This window comes from Paramisgurnus dabryanus, chromosome 12 (genome assembly GCF_030506205.2).
Source record: "Paramisgurnus dabryanus chromosome 12, PD_genome_1.1, whole genome shotgun sequence".
Taxonomy (NCBI): Eukaryota; Metazoa; Chordata; class Actinopteri; order Cypriniformes; family Cobitidae; genus Paramisgurnus; species Paramisgurnus dabryanus.
In genome coordinates this window covers 17679190-17698135 of record NC_133348.1, presented here as the reverse complement: position 1 = coordinate 17698135, position 18946 = coordinate 17679190, and the positions used below count along the sequence as shown (strand labels likewise).

The window sequence follows — 18946 nt, the reverse complement described above, 5'->3', positions numbered from 1 at the left end:
TAGAATATCATTCAAAAAAGGCGCCTGCAACTGCCATAAACGCTATTGGTGTGACTGGCCCCTAACTCTTCATTTCAAAATAGAACAATGGTTGCCAAGTCCGCTTATAATACGTGACTTTGGGCTTCTTATTTTTGCAAGTTGCGTTAAAAAAATCACGGGTTGCGGTTTTTTGGGCTCATTTAAAGAAATAAGGTTGCTTGTTAGGAAAATCAATACAGTGATTGACACTGTCTGCTCACAACTAATGGCACTTTTCCATTGCATAGTACCCCACGGTTTAGTTTAGTTTGGGTCGGGTCAGCTTACTTTTGGGAGCTTTTCCATTGGGTGCAGTACGTAGTACCCGATACTTTTTTTCGTACCACCTCGGTTGGGGTTCCAAGCGACCCGAGCTGATACCAAACGTGACGCCAAAACACAGTAGATCACTGATTGGTCTGAGAGAATCGTCACGTCATCGCTATAATGTAAATATTAGCTTTAGCTTACTGCTAGCTTGCGCTGTCTCAAGCGAACATGTTGTTATCTGTGTTCTGCTATAAGTTTCCAAACACCCTTTTAGCGATGAAAAACATCCGCAGGTTGAGAATCCGGGACACCATAACAGTTTTTTCCAGACTTGCAGTTTGTGGCGGCACATTCGCGAAGTGCACGTCCGCATTATATATGCTTAAATGCAACTTGAATGAGGCTCAGCGGAGCGCCGTCGACTGATGCCACGGGTCGGGTGTTTGAACAGAAACTGTCATGTGAGACAGAGGTAGTTATAAACGCGATGTGCAAACATCTATTTGTGGTGGCCAATTTTAATTTTGTGGCAGACTGAGAAATAAATGAATGTATGGGAATGTACAACAACGCTCTCACGTGTATGATGTCACAGCAGTAGGCAGCGTAAATATAACGACACGCCTATAATCCCTCCCACTCCGAAGTGATACTAAACTCGATGGAAAAGCTAACCACGCCAAAGTGAGGTGAGCTGACCCGACCCAAACTAAACTAAACCGTGGGGTACTATGCAATGGAAAAGGGCCATAATACACAGTAAGTGCTGTGGAGTAATTTGTAAAAACATCCCACCAAATTCGCCCCTTCTCCCCCTCATTGGAGAAAACTCACGTTCACTGCGCAGGCAGCGCCCTCGCGAGTGCTAATAACTCCGCAAAACTGTAATTTAAACTAACGTTAGGCTGGTATGATAGTTACGGAAGAGGATTAGGGCCACTGGTGAAAAAATTATTTGAATTCTGACTTTTTTTTCAGAATTCTGACTTTAATCTCAGAATTCTGACTTTAATCTCAGAATTCTGACTTTAATCTCAGAATTCTGACTTTAATCTCAGAATTCTGAGACTAAAGTCAGAATTCTGAGAATAAAGTCAGAATTCTGAGATTAAAGTCAGAATTCAAATTTTGAGTTTAAAGTCAGAATTCTGAGAATAAAGTCAGAATTCAAAAAAAAATTTCTACCAGTGGCCCTAATCCTCTTCCGTAGATAATCAATAAGAGACAGCTGAGGAGATGATGGACAGTGTATGGATGGACATCTTTTGTAAGGTAAATATGTAATTTTTACAATGTTGATGAATGCATATGTAATGTATAAAGCAAGTAGTTTACTAATAAGAAAAGTAGATACATATGGTTCAAATGTATTTTATTAAGCTAAATATGTTACAGCTCCCATTAATGCTCAGAGCCGGATTAACGCAAAGGCAAACTAGGCATGTGCCTAGGACGTGATTGGCGGGATGGGGCCCAGACAGAGGGGGAAAAAAATGTACAAATTTCCCATCTACAATTTATTTCAATATTTATTAATTAACTAAAAATTGTGACGATGTTTATCTTAACCATAGGCTGTTAAGTTACATTACGTCACATTAACGCCAGCCCATGACTGTATTCACCTCAGGGGCGTCGGACTGGGGGTAAAACCAGTACTGATTACCAGGGCCCCAAGGGGAGAGAGGGCCCTTGAAAGTCTGGAATATATTTTATTTTACCTGGATATTTTCATTTCTTATTTTAATTTTATAATGTCAAATGAAATGTAAAGTTAGTGTATTTGCTGAATAACTGTTTGAATATATTTTGTATAAGTAAAAAACTATCTAAAGTCTCACGGTCCCACCCCTTCCTAATGCACCAAATGGTTTAGTCCATCTGCACGCGCATTTTGTTTGTAGTTGTGCGTCTGGTAGAGCGCAAACTTCTGCGTGCGGTTGAAATGTCTTTGTCAAAGAAAGCTAAATTGGGCCACCAAAACAGAAAGAAAAGACAGCAGAAGAAAAAAACAAACTTCCTACTATACTACTTCGCTACATTTTTTAAATCATATCCGTTACTGAGTAAAGAATATTTTTAAAAATGCAAGGTAATCACGGATGAATGATGATTGATTGATGGGCGGGGAACGCGCTAAACTCACAAAAAGAACCATGGAGACGGACGAGACAGGCACGCGCTAATGCAGACCCTCAATTAATTTCTTATGAAAGAAACCTCTGGCCATATTTAAGCGACCACTTTCCTCTGACGTGAAGCGAGTGTTTCATTCCTATGTAAGGTAGGATTTATGCTTATATGAACGGAATTGTGGACCGGGGTTTTATCGCTCATTTGCACGACGCGTTTTTAATACCATGCGCATTATCTTCCGATGTCAATCAGCTTTGCATCAAGTCAACCACAACTTAAGAACGTCCTTGAGAATGCGCAGGTCATTAGACATTGGAGAGAGAGAGAGAGAAATAAGAATAAAGGTCTTACATCAGGTACCCAGGTCTGGGAAGTTAGATAAAAGACAATAAGGATGAAAGTATATAGCCATGCACTCATCTCATGATTGCTCATTTAAACTATATAACAATGTTCCCAGCAATACATCAATTTCAACCTTACTATAGTGATTGTATTTACTAGCTGCTGACCTCATTGTTTTTGCTTTAAAAGTGCATACTCACCTGTAAAAATCATTAAACTATTCCATAAATGTTTCTTAGTTATATAAAAGCTTTTACTTTATTAACCTTTTGCTATTGCACTTTAATTGTAAAGATATTCCTACAATTAAAAACAACTAGTTTGAAATGTATATTCCCTTGTCGTTTTTGAACTATACTAGAATTCTCCACTTCTTCTCGCTGTAAAAAAGTAACTTTTACTCTGAGTAAAGTTAAAGTGACTTACTTTTTACTTTTACTTGAGTAGATTTTTAGACAAGTAACTTTACTTTTACTACTTAAGTAAAATATTATTAAAGTAACTTTACTTTTACTTAAGTAGAATATCTTATTACTCTTTCCACCTCTGGCTAAACTGTTTGAATTTTCCTGGCTGCGATTGTTAGTGCTAAAATGAACTGAGACAACCCAATGAAAAAGCAGAATATACACTTTCAGATGATAATTTGGTCATAGACTACATGCAAATTGAGTTGAAAGGCTAAATAAATAAACTGTATACTAACAGCTGTTTGCATACAAAACAATAGCCTATTTTTGAAAAAAAATGTTTAATTTTAAATGAATAGGCTATAGTATGCAAGCAATAGCATTTGTTTCATTTTGCCTTTTTTCCATATAAAATGACTAGTGATACATGTTTTGTTCGTCTTTTAATATGAATGGAGCTTTTTGTTAATGTACAAAACTAAAATGGCATATTTAAGATTTAATTTATGCCTTAAAGTAATAAAGCATAATAAAAATAAATGTTCTAAAATTTAATGTCTTGTTACTTCAGCAAAATAAAATATTTCTGAATCAATTCTTGTTTGGTTATCATACAGTTTGTTCGTGTAGTGATTAGAAAACTATATGGAAAAATGGGGGGCCCATCAGGACTGCCTATGCATAGGGCCCGGGACCTTGTGCTACGCCCCTGATTCACCTTATTCCGCCACGCCCCTTTTTAATTCTTCGCTCTTCCGCATTTTGTCAACCGACTTCCGCTGCTAATATGGCACAGTGCATTCGGTGGTTAGTTTGGTGGTTAGAAGATTGTTTGTAGTTCACTATAACTTTAGCGAAATGACAAATATCGCTACTGCTATAAATGTTTTAAATTAGGAGCATGGAGAAAACTTTATACGACGCTCAGATAGTCTTATAATGTCCCATCAATCGTCTCGTGGTCCGGGAAACCGCACTATTGTTTTCCCATATCAGATGTAGGTTGCTTCAGGTTGAGTTGTGAAGTGTAGTTGTGGTCAGAGACGGATTGATCCTCCCATTGTGTTTCTGCATCACAGTTTAGGAACATGTTGATTGTACGTATCATCCTCACAGTTGTCCATTGCATCACTAAACATCAATGCATCTGTGAAAATAATATAACCATTAAAATTTTTTTGTTAGTATTTAAAATAAACTTGCATCATGAGAATTAATATATAATTGTACCCATACTTAAACAACAGTGTGTGTGAGAGAGAGATCCATTAAAAAGAGACAGTAACTTTATACACACAACCTCTTCTTCTACACCCTTTTGCTCTTTGGGGAGCATATGTCATTCATGAACTTCCTCCAGGTGGTTCGATGTTGGGCGATCTTCTCTGCTTCCTTCCAAGATGATGTTGCTTTCCTGAGTTCTGCCTCAACAGACCTTTTCCAGCTGTTTCTTAGTCTTTCAGTCTTTATTTTTCCTTGTGGGTTCCAGGTTAAGGCCTGTCTGGTCATGTTAGAAGATGGTTTTCTTAAGGTATGCCCAATCCAACCCCATTTCCTGCGTTTTATTTGAGTTTCAATTGGTTCTTGTTGTGTGATTTGCCAGAGTTCTTCATTTGTAATGGTGTTAGGCCAGTAAATCTCCAGGATGTGTCGTAAGCATCGGTTAATGAATGTTTGTAACTTATTTGATGATGCTTTTGTGGTTCTCCAAGTTTCTGCCCCATATAATAAAACTGATTAAACATTGGAATTGAAGATGCGAAGTTTTGTGTTTTTGGAAATATATTTTGTGTTCCATATTGGCTTAAGTGTTAGAAAAGCTGATCTTGCCTTCCCTATTCTTGCTTGTATGTCTTTGTCACTACCTCCATCCTTCCCAACAACGCTTCCTAAATATGTATATGTGTCCACCTCTTCTAGTCCCTCTCCATCCAGTTTTATGGCATCTATTTTGTGGTTTATGGTCATCACCTTGGTTTTTGTTTTGTTGATGTGAAGTCCAGTGGTTGCTGCATTTTTGGCAAGTTTTGTGAGTTTGGTCTGCATTTGTGTGTTGGTGTGTGACAAGAGGACTATGTCATCGGCGAAGTCCAGATCTTCTAACTGGGACCACATTGTCCACTGAATACCCAGATTTTGTTCGGCTGTGGTTGCCTTCATGATCCAGTCCACTGACAGAAGGAAGAGAAAAGGGGACAGTAAGCAGCCCTGTCGGACTCCTGTCTCTATTGTAAAGCTGTCTGTTAGGTTTCCGTTATGTATCACTCTACAGGATGACTTTAAATACAGCTGCTGGGTGATGGTTATAAACTTCTTCGGGATGCCATAATGTGCCATGAGTCTCCATAAAGTCTCTCTGTCTAAGCTGTCGAATGCTTTATGGAAGTCGATGAATGTGAGAATGAGGGATGTATTCCATTCCAGGATCTGTTCAATGATGATACGGAGAGTGGCACTGTGATCGGTGCATGATCTGTCTTGACGGAAGCCTGCTTGTTGTTCTCTGAATTTTTTGTCCAATTCTTTTGATAGTCTTTCCAGAACACTCCTGCTTAAAATCTTCCCTGGCACAGATGTAAGCATGATGCCCCTGTAGTTGTTACAATCTTTTAGGTTTCCTTTTTTGGGGAGTTTCACCAAGTATCCCTCTGTCCAATCGTTTGGCACCCTTTCATCCTCCCAGATCTGTTCGAAGAGTTGATGAAGTAGTGTTGTTGCCATCTCTGGGTCTGCTTTGTTGGCTTCAGGGGGGATTCCATCAGGCCCTGGTGCTTTGTTGTTTTTCAATTTTTGAATGGCCTTTCTTATTTCTTGTTTGGTGGGCTTGTTGGTATTAACCTGTAGGGGGTGTACAGCTGGAGGGATATCGGCCAATTCGATTGGCCTGGGTCTGTTGAGTATATCTCTGAAGTGCTCGGCCCACCTCTTCATCTGATCTTCTTGTTTAGTGAGTATTTTCCCATCTTTGTCTAGTATTGGCCTATCTGGTCTTTTGTGTTTGCCTGCTAATTTCCGTGTGGTATCATAAAGCTCCTTCATGTTGTGTTGAGCTGCTGCTGCTTCTTCTGCTTGGGTTGCTCTACCTTCAGTGTTTAATAATATGTCGTTTAATATGTCATTATCAATATCTGAATGAGAAATGAACTGACCTCCTAGCATCTGAAATCTCGGTAACTTGTATGAATCACGTGAGCTACTGTAAGAATGTAATGTACTAATATCTCGTTGTACTATCGTAAATATAAAAATATAGGTGGACAATTAAAACCATTCAAAATAGTTGCATTTTATAAACTAACGTTACTGATCTTAAGTTTATTCGTAGAACGGACTTCACAAATCTAACGTTAGGCGAACGAGCACATTTAGCTAAGGTAGCTTACCTGAAACTGACCACCTCGCAGTCGAACCATTACTTGGGATAAGGATGTTCCTTAGTCGGCTTCCCATCCGTTAAAATTGGCAAGAAACAAACATAAAGGTGCTTGAGTGAGCTTTTAAAGTTTAACGCGTCGCCTTCAGCCACTGCCTCAGCTGCTCATCATATGCGGCTGGAAGTACGTTGACAGAATGAGCGCAATGGCGCCGCCCTTGTTGTCATGAAAAATAAGGTGAATAGGGTCGCTGTGATTTCACAAAGTAAGATGTGATCCTGGATCAACAATCATCTGGGCCCGTTTTGATCCGGATCAAACCCTTAGTTTGGGTTTTTCAAAACTTTTTTGTAGGATTTGGATCGCTTTGATCCAAAAAATCTGGATTAAACTGATACCATCAGAAGGTGGGATTCAGCGTGGATTTCATGCCCAAAATGTAATAAAAAAAAAAAAAAAAAAACCGTTAAAAATGTATCAAATAATACTAAATTTGGATCATGCAGTACCTTACAAGACATCCTATTTATTCATAAGGTTTTAATTTTATTTGTTCATCCGTCAGGCTACAGTGATTAGGTAGAAAGAGTTTGGCCACATAAAATGATCCCCCAAACAGCTGTCAAAATTTACCAAAAACAATACATTTTATTCTGTCACTAATTGATATATATATATATATATATATATATATATATATATATATATATATATATATATAATTTATACAACAGTTATTTCTGGTTCTCGAATCTGATTGGCTAAGAGCTATGCGATATTCTACTGATAACGGCACAGTAACCGTTTCACCTTTGGTATCATTCCACCACCTAGTGAATGGAGGTCCTTTAAACAGGCTCATCTCTGAATGGAAAAACTGCACGCACACATGGACAAACACAGACGGGCTGTTTTTAAACACTCTCCGTGTGTCTCAATTCAATAGCTCGTAAATCAGTCTGTGAATCCCAATCGGAAGCGACTATTCCGTCAAAGATCAGCGCTCTTGTATGTTACGTTAAACTTAATGGGAGTAATGTCTTGTCACATCGTGTGGACGATTAACACTTGGAAAGAGGAATGTAAACAATATTTTTTTCTGGAGCGATATCTCTTCTCAGAACGCGAAAACACCTTGGAATTGCAGGTAAGCACAGCAGCTTTTAAATCTGGACATTGATCATTTATTTAATCGTGATGTGACTATTAAAACATGTTATGAGATATCGCCACTGATATATTTATAAGCAGCATGCAAAAACAACTCTCTGACACTTATAAAAAACAGTTTTATATAGTACTGACCAGAACAAGTAAGGGATAATGTAGAGGCAGCCGGTAGTTATTGGGAAATAAGCCCCGACAGTGTGATCAGGACCCGACGCAAAACGGAGGGTCTTGTATCACACTGAAGGGGCTTATTTCCCGATAACTACCGGCTGCCTCTACATTATCCCGCTTATTACACGGCTACTTGCCACATAAGAAAAAAAACTGGACATGAATATGAATTTGAAACATTTTATTGGCATATTTGTTTTAAATTAACATTTTTAACCTTCCCCGAAACTTTGCACAGATGCATACAAAGATCGTAATACCATATTAAGATCCTCTGCTTTATACTTGTCTGTCTTCATTTTTTCTGTTTTAGCCAGTCTTTGAGAAGTTTTAATGCCCATTCTGTATTTTTTTGTGTGTTGGCTTCGTAGCTGTCATGCTCTATTTTGTCAAGTTTAGTCTCAGTAAGCTCTCTGTGTCTTGTCGTTGTTCGTTCTTCTATCCACTGTTTAAATGTTTTGTTTTTTCCGTACATGTTAAAATTATGGTTGTCCAGTGTTTGTCACAAGATGGCGCCAAACAGCTAGTAATCTTTATTGGCGCGGAGCGATTTTAATCGTAAAAGTAGTACCGGCTATGCGTTATTACTTTGGAGCGGTTATTATTTGAAAAGAACGAACCTGCAAATGTCTCAACTGACCAATCAGAATCAAGCATTCCAGAGAGCCGTGTAATAAAGTCTAATAATAATCGAGTGCTCGTATCGCGTTAAGAATAAATGGGAAAGCAATAGTAACATTATATAAGCATAGTTTTATTAACTTTTACCTCACGCCAAAACAAACACAAACAACACAAAAAGACAAAAAAAAAACACAAAAGACACTATATATGAATAAGAAAACAAGTAATAGTTAATACTGCTGATTTGATCTCATTTTTGACCATCAAACACAGACAAGGCCAACATCAGAGCCAGGGAATCCCTGTCAGAGATGTAGCCCAGAGAGGGCGGTGGTCAGCGGGGCGAGTGAACACTGATGTCCGCTCATGCTCTGGTTCTCATACGTACCGAATCTCACTAAGCAAACGTTCAAACAGGCGCTATCTTTACTAATCGACTGCAGATTTAATATATACTTCTCGACTGAACTAATCTTAAAACTACATTTTGTGACCAAGAAACGGTAATATAAAGAAACTGATTTTCCGTCCATTGATTTATTATGAGATTCAAAAAGTAGTTCCCAAACAAAGAGGCTTTTAAAATAACTCCGTTGTTGTTTTCTAGTTTTCTTTTTTCAAATGTGTGCGGTCGAACTGTTGTATAAAAGCAATATCGCTCTACGGCCTCGTGCCTCTGGCCTAATCACAGCCATGATGATATAGAGCTATATCACACTCCTACTCGAGCGATATTGCTTAAATATATATACCGGTATATATATATATATATATATATATATATATATATATATATATATATATATATATATATATATATATATATATCAGATGAGCGGACTGCTGGAAGAGGATGAGGTGGGGTTTTTCTTGTTTTTTTTTTAAATGTGTGTGTTTTCATTTCAAATTAAAATAAATTTATATTAACCCCACACTGGCTATTCTACCTGTTGCTCTTTACATATCTATAGTTCTACATTTTGATTTCCTATCCTGTTTGAGCACTAGTTATCCAGATTTGGTGACCCTGAAAAGTTCCTATCCGGATCAGATTGATCCAATCCCATGTTGCTTTGAAAAACTGGCTCAAAAGTAAAATGGATTACGTGATCACGGATCGCAAAAAAAGGATTACTAAATCAGGATCAATTTTATCCGGATTAAACCTTTTGAAAAACTGACCCAGATCCTGGTTTTACAGTTTTTCTGAATTGTTAAAACACTAAACCCCAATCTTTGAACCAAATTCATAGTGGCTTAAACACATTTGTCAAATCATGTACTCTTTTTGCAAAACTCTAAACACAAACTTCTCACTAAAACACACATTTCACACTGCAATGCACTTGTTTTTTAAATGCTAAACACAGGCAGGCAAAAGTTGAACACAACTGCAACACAGTTATCATCGAGATAACACAACAACTCAAAATTCTACACACTTTTATCTAATGTTTTTTTTACCAATTGTGTGGATTGTAAACAGTCTGAGAGGCAGATGAAGAGTATGAGGAAGAAAAGGACACCAGAGACGATGCAATTGGCAAAATTTGCATTTAGATTGCTGACTTTTTACAAAATACAAGTGCTGCTTACATTAATATTGAAAACGTACTATTACTTGCAGTACTTATAAAATATTCACTATATTCACTCAACTAAACTTATAATTACAGTAATATAGATTTTTAACAGTATTTGTCAAGTGTGTTGTTATGTACAATAAACATGTATTTTTCTGTAAGCAGATCTCCTGGATGTTGTGTTTTCCATTTTTTAAGGTAGTGTCTAATGGATGCTTGTAGTGTTTTATATTATAGACTTATGTGTGTATGATTTGAAAGCTTAGTTTGATTTTGATTATAAGTGAAATGTTTTGAAGGAATTGTTTAATTTTTCTGGAAGAGTCAGGGGTTCTGTGAATTTAGTTTGACAATTGGGTTTGTTTTTAAGGTTTTGAGAAAATGAGTGATGGTTTCAAAAAATGAGTTTTAGCAATTCAGAAAAACTGTAATCAAAGAAACACCAAAATACCCTAACTCAAACCCTAAACATTTCTTACCCTTAAATTAGTGTGAAACATTGCAAGGCCAGAAATGTTACAGTTTTTCACAGACGCTAGGACACATTTCTCAATACTTAGGTCACTTTTGCAAAACTCTTACACAGTTCTCCTAACCAACTTTCAGCTTGACAAAGCAGTTCATTTCACATTCAAAATGCACTACAAATACCAAAACACTAATTCCAAAATACAAGAATTTGTTTTCACACCATCCACTGATACAGATACAATAGTAATGCTAATCTACTCTGTCTTCTCGATTTAGCCGATTGTTTTTATAGCATTTAATTTTAAGATTTAAAACATATGTCTTGAAAATATTACTGTAGAAATGTAGCAAAATTGCTGTCTTATTCAGTTTTGTATTGTGTTATTGTTTTAAACATAAGTTTAACAGTTTTGAAAAAACTTGGCATGTATGTACAAAGAGTTTTGGTTTTACAGTTTTTTACAGACGCTAGGACACATTTCTCAATACTTAGGTCACTTTTGCAAAACTCTTCACACAGTGAGCCCAACAGAAATCTATGTGGGCTAAACTGAGAATCAATTATCATTGCTTTGGCAAAAAATGCATTCAATGACTACATCTCCCAAATATCATGAATTCTTTTATCACTTAACAACTGCCAAAACTCTTTGAACGTGTAGTGGGACAAGGTGATTGACAGCTGTGTTCACCTATCGGAGAGTAGGGCTCCCTACTTAAGGGCTGATTGGTTGATGCCGTGTATGTGTCATGTCTGATCCCTCCCCCCGTGTCTGTTGACGGTCGTCACAGGTAAGCGTGTTAGCTCTTAGCATATGGCTATTTTAATGTGTTGTGTGTGATTTTAAAACTAAATGTGAATTCTAGTGTGTGTTGGCTCCGATGCTGGTGCCTGTTAGCACTGTTCCATGGATTTTAAGAGTGCTAGTCTCTCAGGTTGACTCCCTGTATGCCAGGGCACTGGTGGCTGCCATGACAGCTGTATGCCGGTGTCCGTAAGGTGTCGTGCCTGGCGTAAGAAGCGGTAAGTGTGCAACCCGCAACTTTAAGTGAGAGTAGTAATGTGTATTTATAACGTTTATATCTGTATCCGCTGTAGGGTTCTCCCTCTCGTTCCGGGCTGTGATTAGGTCTGCCGCCTACCTCTTCGCACTGTTTTAGCGCTGCTATTCAGCTTGCAGTGCGCACTTGTTGACATCATTAAGGGGTGCTGCTGGTGTCCGGTCAATCTTTTAATATCGCACCGTAGTGCTCAAATCCATATGTGTTGGGGACATGAACGTTTTTGTTTAAAGATTAAGTGATGCCCTGAATGAGCTCTGTGATTCCCCTATCCAACCTATTTAATTATTTTGTTTCTTTTGTTAACTTCTTATTTTGTATTTATAATTTGTTTGCTGCACGTGACTCCTCATAGTTGTAACGTGCCCGGGTGTATGGGCCTATTGGACCTAGTAACACACTGTGACAGATGGGAGTGGTATGTGAAATTAACCCTCCTAATGTTTTATTGTCTCTGTTTGTGTATTGTATTAATGGTCACTATAGAGGAGTTGTGAGAACGGTCATGTGAGAAGTAGTTAAACCATCTATAAAAAGTGTTTATAATTTATGTTCTGTTAAGTGTCTTTAACCTTTATTTTTGGTTTATCGCAGGAGCTGGGGTCCCACGGGTGACAGGAAATTCTACAGTGGTGGTGGTGCTTCTCATCGTGTGCTGTGTAACATCTTGTGTGCTTCGTAGTGTGGTTTGAGTGCACTTTGGTGTGTGTGTGGTTGTGTGGAAGTGTTGTAGTGGAAGATTTTCTATTTTCATTTTAATTATAGTTTATGAACTTATAATTGTTAAATGGAAAATCCTGTTCTAGTGAAAGATTTCTGTTCTTTCCATCTGTTCAGTAGTAAAATGTCCAAAGACTAGAACATTATGCAAAGTCCTACCAGATAAGATAAAGGGGGGCTAGTGAATGACTTAAGTAACAAATGATGAACAAGTGGAAAAACTCAGTAAACGGTAGTTTCACTGAGAACAAAATAATTTCTTCTATTTGACCAGATGTGCTTCAACTGATAGGTTTCTTAGTCATTGATAAATTGAAGGTTTATTTTCTAAGTGACGCTGGAACTATGATGAAATCTTTGGATCATGGGCGGAGATGGGATGACTGTGTTTTTTCAGTATCTTACTATAAATATGTGCTCAACCTTGTAAACGGGGCTCTTAGGTTTTTAAACTTCTAGCACCACGGGGGTGAGAGCCTATTCTGCAGAATATATTAAATTCAGACAAAGAAAATTCTGTCGACAGTGTGTCTGTGTGATCCTTGACTTTGACTCTTAGTGAGTATTATTTGATGCGGCTAAAATTCCACGACAGTGTGCATGCTTGAACTAAACTCTGTCCTCTGCCGTTGAGAGCCTCAGCCCTGCTGGTAACATTCTCTTTTCTTTATTTGTTTTGATTCAACCTTTTTGTTATAATTAAAATTCTGTCTTTTCCTTTTAAAGGAAATAATGAGTACTTGGTGTGTCTTTTTAATCTAGTGTTTTTAAATATTTGTATCAATAAAATTCTGTAACATTTTGCATTATACCCACGTCTCCTGCCTACTTTACTATAAGGGACCGAACCTGTGTCCTTCACCCATCATTTTGGGGGTAAATTGAGATTTCCCCGGGTGCAATTCCCGGGGTGGCGTAGTCGGAGTTTCTTAAAATCTTAGGCTCATGTTCTCTCTCTAGCACCGCTCTGCTACAATCTGGCGTAGTCGGCAGGGTCCCTTTGTAGTGCAGAGGCGTGGGAATTTTTGTTATGCTTGCATTTGTTCTGTTTTATGTGTACATTGTAGTGTTTGGAAACCAGGCACCAGAAATCTCCCCTTATGGTGGGTCTGCACGTCGAGTATGTATTTTTAATTTACGTCTACGGTTGGGTCATTCCTAACTATGCAAGTCATGTGAATGAATGATTTGGTAATTTAAGGTAGACAATGAATTATTTTTGGAACGAGAGGGAGGATCTGCTAACATGGGTTAAGTCGAGAGCCAACTGCGTTCTATGGGTGGGTTTTGGGTATGTCTGACGTGGCACATCATAGACGCCTTGAACTCAGGTGTTGTTGTCACAAGGTGACGATCTTTTAGGGGGCGGAACCAAAGTTGGGAAAGTTTGGTTCCGCCCGGAAGTGTTTCAGCTCAGACCGGAAGAACCGAACACCGGACTTCCGGTAGCGTCGTAAGGGAGAAGATTGGGAAATTCAACGCACCTGTGCCTAGTTGAGAACAGCGGGCGATGATTGGAAGATACGCTGAACAAAGCAGTACTTAAGGCTGAGTTTATTCACAGTCAAGGAGACCTTTTGGGTGTGTGTAAGCACTGTGTTGTGCCCGCTGGTACGCTGTGTTTTGTGGCTGTTTAACTCTCTCTCTCACAGGCTGGAACAGTAAATGGTGAGGACATTGTAAACCTTAAAGGTGATGAGAAGAACGAACATATGACGGATTGAGACGAAGTGAAAGTGGATATTTAAACCGACAAACGCTGTGAGTACCAGAGCAAGCGAAAGTGATTGTTGTATTGACCTGGTATATGCTAACTCTCTTCAGGAGAAAGAGAACGGCCCTACCCCTATTACAGCGTGGTGGGTGAGCCGAGTGGATGTTTTACTGAAGCAGTCACAACGACGACATCATTAGCTGGGCCGCATTATCCATCGCCAGATCTGACTAAAGTGAAGCAAAGGAAGACGGGAGTCCTTTTTGTGCACTGAGCGTGGTGGGTGAGTCTTTTGTGCTGTGAAAACCTTTAAGTTTGACGTGGTGTTGTATATTGCTGTGGATTGCCGTATGTCTTGTCTGACAGACCCCCGCTTTCACGCACTTCGCTAAAGGAAGACCAAGAGGCTGCTGGCCCTAGCTTGACTTAACCCTGCATATGTTGTGAGCGTGTTTCAGAGCTTAGAAAATAGCACGGTGCCCCGAGACGATCCTGTCCCGCCTAGACATTTGGTGGGTGGTTTGAGGGTCAACGAAGAGCTGGAGAAGCAGCAGCATCGTGAGTACGATTTGTGGCTATTACTACTTAACACTGTAAACTGTGCGAGTCTTATTATTGCAGAGAGCGAGGTGAAGTGATTCTCATCGTCCCGTGGCCTCTACAAAGGGGCGCCCCTGTCCAGCGTTCGAACGCCTGACGGCAGTAGGAAAGGGAGGCGCTCGGCCCGGTGAGACGTTGAGTTATTCCACCCCCCTGCCACCGCACAGCCGTCGAGAGGGTTCGCTCCCGACGCCACGTAGCAGACGACTTACTCCATCAGACGTTTCGCTAAGCGGATACCTGTGGAGGGAAGGACAGAGAAGATGAATAACCTGAGGAGAGATCGAAGAAACCTGTACTTACGGTGCGTTGTATCCAGCAGAGAGGTGAGAGCCATTCAAAGCCAAATAACTGTGTTTCTGTGTCCAAGTCGATAACTGTGGAGGAAGGAACAGAGAAAGTGAATAACCAGAGTGAGACCTGTACTTACGGTACGCCGAGCCCAGTAGAGAGGTGAGAGCCATTGTAAAGCAAATTAACTGTGCTTTGTGTCCAAGACGATACCTGAGGAGAGAGAGTGATTATTCTGAGGAGCAACAGAGTGAGACCTGTACTTGTACCTGTACTGAGTCCAGCTGAGAGGTGAGAGCCATCGTAAAGCAAATTAACTGTGCTTTGTGTCCAAGATGATCCCTGTGGAGAGAAGAGGAGAGAGAGTGATTATTCTGAAGAGAAACAGAGTGAAAACCTGTACTTGCGGTACGCTGAGTCCAGTTGAGAGGTGAGCGCCATCTTGAAGCTTACAAATTGTGCTTCTGTGTCCAAGTCGATACCTGTGGAGGGATAAGAGAGGAGTTGTGAGGAACCTGCACAAGTTGTGAGAACACAAGGGAGAGCCTTCACGGGAAGGACCCAGGTACGCAACCCAAATATTAACCCCCCCCCCCACACTCAATTGGTTTTGATTCTGCCTCCAGGAGGAAGAAGGAGCGCGCCACAGATTATTTAGGCCCGGCGGTGCCTGAGTCCCACGTCCTGGACCCCCGTTGGCCCCTTGCTTCCCGTTACCCCCGGCTGAGGCCCACCTGGAGGGCAGAGCTAGCAACCAGTTTTAATTTCCCCCTCCCCATTTCCCCATTACATTTTAAATATTTAAATAAAGATTGTTTTAATACTTACCTGTTCTCGTGTTGTCTGGTCATTGGGTTGGCTTTGGGGACCTCCTCGAGGTGGAAGTTGAGAAGGGGCGTGGCTTAGCAAAGTAGCGCCAGCCCCTGGGCTGTGACATTGTCATTTGTTCTGAATGAGTGATGCAGTTCTGTTTTGCCATTAGGGTTTGGTCTTCCAGCCGGGTTGTTGGACCGCCTGCTGTAGGAAAGGTAGACCCCGGTACTGTCAGTTTACTGGAAGTCTGTGTTGATATGACCGAAGTAATACTATGCTCCTAATTCCTTGGTAGATGGGGTCCCTCAGAGTCTGCGGTGGAACCATCCAGTTAGAATTAAAGTCCAGGAGATGTTCCTGTGGCTAGTTACCTTGGGATGGGTGGGAAAACGCTTTTATTATTCTCTTTGAGAGTGTAAGGAGGATAAGTTAAAGTTAGGGCATTGCTGGAGCAGCATTTGCCTGTGACTGGTATCTCTGATGGGGGATGTATTGTAACCCTCATGTCATTTTCAGGTGCGGTCCCTCAGTACCTGGGGTGGAACCATCTGGTTACACTTATAGTCCAGGAGATGTTCCTGTGGCTAGTTACCTTGGGATGGGTGGGAAACGTTTTTATTCTCTTTCAGAGTGTAAGGAGGATAAGCTAAAGGTAGGGCATTGCTGCAATAGTATTTGCCTGTGACTTCGATTTTTAGGTGGGGTTGGGTACTAATCGGTCCCATGTTATTTGTTGTTAGATGGGGTCCCTCAGCATCTGGGGTGAAACCATCTGATGAGTTTTATAGGTAGGAGAGGTACCCCCCCCCACACACACACAGGTCAGTCATTTTCAGATGGGGTCCCTCAGCATCTGGGGTGAAACCATCTGGTTCAATCCTTAGCACATGAGAAGCTTGTGTGTTGTCACTAGAAACTGCAGGTCAGTACACCATCTCCTACGATTAGCAGGCACCGGTTCCGTGTCTAGCATAGTGGGTAGTACAGTTGATGCCCTGTTCTGTCCTTGGGACTAAATTCTGAGGTAGGTTTTTAATTGCATCACCGTCGGGACGACGTCGCAGAAACTTGGGGTGGAATGTAGTGGGACAAGGTGATTGACAGCTGTGTTCACCTATCGGAGAGTAGGGCTCCCTACTTAAGGGCTGATTGGTTGATGCCGTGTATGTGTCATGTCTGATCCCTCCCCCCGTGTCTGTTGACGGTCGTCACAGGTAAGCGTGCTAGCTCTTAGCATATGGCTATTTTAATGTGTTTTGTGTGATTTTAAAACTAAATGTGAATTCTAGTGTGTGTTGGCTCCGATGCTGGTGCCTGTTAGCACTGTTCCATGGATTTTAAGAGTGCTAGTCTCTCAGGTTGACTCCCTGTATGCCAGGGCACTGGTGGCTGCCATGACAGCTGTATGCCGGTGTCCGTAAGGTGTCGTGCCTGGCGTAAGAAGCGGTAAGTGTGCAACCCGCAACTTTAAGTGAGAGTAGTAATGTGTATTTATAACGTTTATATCTGTATCCGCTGTAGGGTTCTCCCTCTCGTTCCGGGCTGTGATTAGGTCTGCCGCCTACCTCTTCGCACTGTTTTAGCGCTGCTATTCAGCTTGCAGTGCGCACGTGTTGACATCATTAAGGGGTGCTGCTGGTGTCCGGTCAATCTTTTAATATCGCACCGTAGTGCTCAAATCCATATGTGTTGGGGACATGAACGTTTTTGTTTAAAGATTAAGTGATGCCCTGAATGAGCTCTGTGATTCCCCTATCCAACCTATTTAATTATTTTGTTTCTTTTGTTAACTTCTTATTTTGTATTTATAATTTGTTTGCTGCACGTGACTCCTCATAGTTGTAACGTGCCCGGGTGTATGGGCCTATTGGACCTAGTAACACACTGTGACAGATGGGAGTGGTATGTGAAATTAACCCTCCTAATGTTTTATTGTCTCTGTTTGTGTATTGTATTAATGGTCACTATAGAGGAGTTGTGAGAACGGTCATGTGAGAAGTAGTTAAACCATCTATAAAAAGTGTTTATAATTTATGTTCTGTTAAGTGTCTTTAACCTTTATTTTTGGTTTATCGCAGGAGCTGGGGTCCCACGGGTGACAGGAAATTCTACAGTGGTGGTGGTGCTTCTCATCGTGTGCTGTGTAACATCTTGTGTGCTTCGTAGTGTGGTTTGAGTGCACTTTGGTGTGTGTGTGGTTGTGTGGAAGTGTGCATGCTCGAACTAAACTCTGTCCTCTGCCGTTGGGAGCCTCAGCCCTGCTGGTAACATTCTCTTTTCTTTATTTGTTTTGATTCAACCTTTTTGTTATAATTAAAATTGTGTCTTTTCCTTTTAAAGGAAAGAATGAGTACTTGGTGTGTCTTTTTAATCTACACTCTAAAAAAAAAGGTTCATTGAGGTTCTATATAGAACCATGGGGTTCTTTACTTGGCCAATAGAACCTTTTACCAAAAAAAGGGTTCCATATAGAGCCCTTGGAGGGCAAAGAACCCATTTTATTAAAATGGTTCTATAATTCACGTTTGTGACTGAAGTGTAAACTAAAGATTACACAATAATTACAGACCTACACAACTCATTTACAAACCTACACAACTCATTCACAAACCTTTTTGTGTCAATAAGCTGTGGTCAAATAAAGAGAGAGTCAACAAATAGGCTATTCATATTTATTGTATGATTTATTTCCTGTGAGCTTTTTAATGCAAGTTTGTACATTAGCATGAAACTTACAGTGCAGTTTGCGTTTTTGGTGAATAACCAGGTGTTTTCTTTATTTTGTACATTCTATATTGTCAATGTTTAATTTAACCTGAAGGGGCATTAAAAACAAATAATCGCAAAAGTGCCCTCTGGTGGCGTATATATGCGTTGCACCATAAGCGAAGATGAGCCTCCAGACGTGACAGGTTTTTTTTCAAACTGAGGAGTTCGGACTCCAGACCGGCATTTCTGCTTGTTGGTACCCTGAGGTAGGCTAAGTAAACTTTCTACATTTTTGAAACGATATTACACTCTAAAAAACGTGAGCCAGTTGGGTTATTTTGTTTGGTTGTTTTATCAGTGTTGGGTAGTTTTTGTGTAACCCAACTTGTTGGGTTATATGTTGGGTAATTTTGAAGCAGAGCCAGCTTAATAGATACATAGCTGTTTCTCAATATTACTTTC

General features: G+C 40.1%; 1 protein-coding gene and 2 long non-coding RNA genes across 3 annotated transcripts in view; all 3 read left to right on the top strand.

The window, feature by feature from the left end:
* Window positions 1–18946, top strand: part of LOC135738810 (uncharacterized) — a 58967-nt gene that overhangs the window by 12416 nt on the left and 27605 nt on the right. The window lies entirely within an intron of this gene.
* On the top strand, window positions 11240–11744 carry LOC135738640 (uncharacterized). The gene is made up of 3 exons (XR_010528731.2): window positions 11240–11367; window positions 11443–11599; window positions 11675–11744. It is a non-coding gene; the product is annotated as an uncharacterized lncRNA (long non-coding RNA).
* Window positions 16389–18741, top strand: LOC135738639 (uncharacterized). The gene is made up of 3 exons (XR_010528730.2): window positions 16389–16989; window positions 17065–17221; window positions 17297–18741. It is a non-coding gene; the product is annotated as an uncharacterized lncRNA (long non-coding RNA).